Consider the following 3,861-nt stretch of genomic DNA (forward strand, 5'->3'; position numbering starts at 1 on the left):
ATAAATTGCTCCCTTAAAGGATGATTCCGGGTCTTGAACATAGTGACCACACACTCTCCTGGCTCGAGAAGACTTAGTCATGGTAGAACTATGACTTATTGTTCATTAGAGGAATCAGTGGTACTTAAGGAGTTAGATGTAACTAAATGGGACAAAAACGGTGAATTGGCTTAGTTGTACTTACGAGCGATTTGTGAAGGGTCATCGTACTGTTGATTGGTTATATGGACACAGAAATATATCTGTAGTGCAAATAGTGCAGTTGTCGGTCTTTAGTGAAGTGATCAACAATTAACGGATGGTGGATCTCATGATTAAAGAGTTTAATCAGTTATTCATGTACTGTTGAAGCTTCAAATTATAGGTCCATAAGGTCCCCTTGATAGCTCAATGGGTTCAAGTTGAGAATCTGATTTTGGGTTAATTTGAAGTGTTCAAATTAACAAGAGAAAATTCAATTATATGTGATATAATTGAAATGATGTATTTGATACATTATCATTGGAGGAATTAATATAAATATAATTTTTAAATACCATAAAATAGAAAAAGAACCATGGTTTATATATTTCATATGATGAAATATTAAAACTATAGGTTGTAAATATAATATGATAAGTTGGTTATTATATTTATTTATAGCATATTAATTATATGATAATTAATTAATCTTTTTCTTTAATAATCGAATTGAGTAGGAGGTTATTGGAAGTTTTATAATTGTGAGATAAAAGGAAAATGGTTTTCTAAAATTAGATGATTATTCATTTTGTGTCGTTTGACAAAAGATTTAGCTATTGAGTAAAAGTATTTTACTAAACGATGGTATCTCACAGCCTAAACGATCAAGTATCGAGTTTACTATATGATAGTTACTCGGTACTACACGATCGAGTAGCAAGTCTATACGATAGGCTTCTTCTTACTAAATGATCGAATATCTAGTCTATACGATATACTTCATCCATCTCCCACTTACTCGATCGACTACTTGATCGTCTACCTCCTTCATTCCTCTATCCAAAGTCACACAGAACCCACAATTCTTAGATTCTCACATCGAGAATATCAAGGTAACTCTTGTGGTGGTGTTTTAGTTCTGTTTGAGGTTCAGGGGGCGAGTTGAACTCGATTGTGATTGAGGTTCATCCAGTCGTTCTTGAGATTGAGTTCCGATCGTTGCGTTCGAGTACGTGTTGTTGAACGAGTTGCTGAACGATCGAGGGATACTTAAAGAAAGGTTCTTCAAAAGTTTGCATACTCTATCCCTTGTCTATTCATTTAAAGAAGCATGTTGTAATTTATTGTTTATGCATAATCTGTTTTTGTAGATTGTAATGTTTTGAGTTCTTTCTCAATGGAACTTGGAACGATCCGCTTCCACTCACATGGTTCTCTATTTAGAGTTCTTTCAATAAAACATCACTTAAGATCTCTGAGTCATCGCATTCCAATGTTATACACCAATTTTTCAAAAGTCACGATTGGTAATGCCTTTGTAAATAAGTTTACTAGGTTATTCTTCGAACAAATTTGTTATACAGTGATGTCGCCATTTTCTTCATGATCATGAGTGTAGAAAAACTTCGGTGAAATATGTTTTGTTCTATCTTCTTTAATATATCCCCCTTTAATTTGGACTATGCAAGCTATGTTGTCTTTGTATAATATTGTTGGAGGGTTTTTATTAGAAGACAAGTCACATATTTCACGAATGTGCTGAGTCATTGATCTTAGCCATACACATTCTCGAGTAGCCTCATGAATTGCAAAAATTTCAACATGATTTGCGGAAGTGGCCGTTATGGTCTGTTTCACCGATCGCCATGATATAACAGTTCCTCTACATATGAACATATAACCTATTTGAGATCTAGCTTTGTGTGGATCAGATAAATATCCAGAATATGCATAACCAATTAGATCAAAATTTGATTTATTTGAATAAAACAAACTCATATTGATTGTTCCTCGAAGATAATGGAGTATACGCTTAATTCCGTTCCGATGTCTTTTTGTAGAAGAAGAACTATATCTAGTTAATAAATTTACTGAAAATGCAATATATGGTCTTGTATTATTAGCAAGATACATAAGTGCACCAATTGCACTAAGATATGGTACTTCAGGACCAAGAAGTTCTTCATTATCTTCTCAAGATCTAAATATATATTTCTTTATATCCAATGAACGGACTTCCATTAGAATATTTAATGGATGTGTTTTGTCCATATAAAATATTTTCAAAATTTTTCCTATGTAAGTTGACTAATGAATAAATATTTCATATGCTAAATGCTCAATTCGCAAACCAAGGCAAAATTTTATTTTTCCAAGATCTTTCATCTCAAATTCTTTCTTAAGATATTCTATTGCCTTTGAAAGCTCTTCAGGAATTCCAATTATATTCAATTCATTGACATATACAGTTATAATAGAAAATCCTGATTATGATTTCTTTATAAAAACACACGGACATATTGGATATTTTGGTACCATTCTTTCAATAAATATCTACTCAGGTGATTGTACTACATTTGTCCTGATTATTTCAATCCATATAATCTCTTTAAGATTATTGAATATCATTCTCGAGAATTTGATGTATATGTTTCAGGTACCTTAAATCCTTTTGGGATTCTCATATAAATATCATTATCAAGAGACCCATATAAATATGCTGTGACTACATCCATAAGATGCATATCCAAAATTTTATACACAGTCAAGTTAATTAAATATCTTAATATAATTGCATCCACTACCGAAGAATACGTCTCCTTAAACTCAACACCCGATCTTTGTGAAAAACCTTGTACAACTAGTCTTGCTTTATATCTTGTGACCTCATTATTTTCATTTCTTTTCCTCACAAATTCCCTTTTGTATCCCATAGGTATAACACCTTCTGGTGTTCAGACTACTGGTCCAAAAACCTAACGTTTTGAAAGTGAGTTTAATTCTGCCTCGATTACTTCTTTCCACTAAAACCAATCTTTTCTATGTCGACATTCTTCAACAAATTTTAGTTCAGGATCTTCATTTTAAGATATAATATCAAGAGCAACATTATACGCAAAAATATTGTCAATAATTACATTAGTTCGATTCCATCTTTTTCCTAATGTGGCATAGTTTATTGAAATCTCATTATTATCTTTAGGTATTTTACTTTCCTCACTAGTCATGTTGAAGATTTATTTATGGGTATTTGCATTAACAACCAAGTCTTTTTCACTATAAATTATTTTTCGTTTTTGAGGATTTTTATCTTTGGAACCCACTGGTCTACCACGTTTATGGCATATTCCGACTCATTAGTGACAACTTGTTGTGTTGGGATATCATTTTTTTTATAGAACATTTGCAGTTGGTATATGTGATTTAGTTACTTTCTTTAAATCTATAAATGCATCTGGTAATTGATTTGCTCTATTTTGAAAATGAATTATTTTCTGAACTTTAAGTTGATGAAGGAATAATGATGCATTCCATGTAATTTCTTTTTTCAATTTCCTAATTCCTTCCCCTAATGTTAGAAAATTTGTCTCATTAAAATGACAATCAGCAAATCGTGTAGTAAATATATCATCCGTTAGGGGTTCAGGATATTTAATAATTGATGGAGAATCATATCCAACATATATTCCTAACCTCCTTTGAGGACCCATCTTAGTGCGTTATGGTAGAGCAATTGGAACATATATTGAACACCCAAAAATTCTCAAATGAGAAATATTTGGCTCATGACCATAAGCTAATTGTAATGGCGAGTACTTTTGATAAGCTACTGGCCTAATGCGTACAAGTGACATTGCATGTAAAATAGCATGTCCCCATACAGATGAAGGAAACTTAGCT

This window comes from Benincasa hispida, chromosome 8 (genome assembly GCF_009727055.1).
Source record: "Benincasa hispida cultivar B227 chromosome 8, ASM972705v1, whole genome shotgun sequence".
In the NCBI taxonomy this organism is placed as follows: domain Eukaryota; kingdom Viridiplantae; phylum Streptophyta; class Magnoliopsida; order Cucurbitales; family Cucurbitaceae; genus Benincasa; species Benincasa hispida.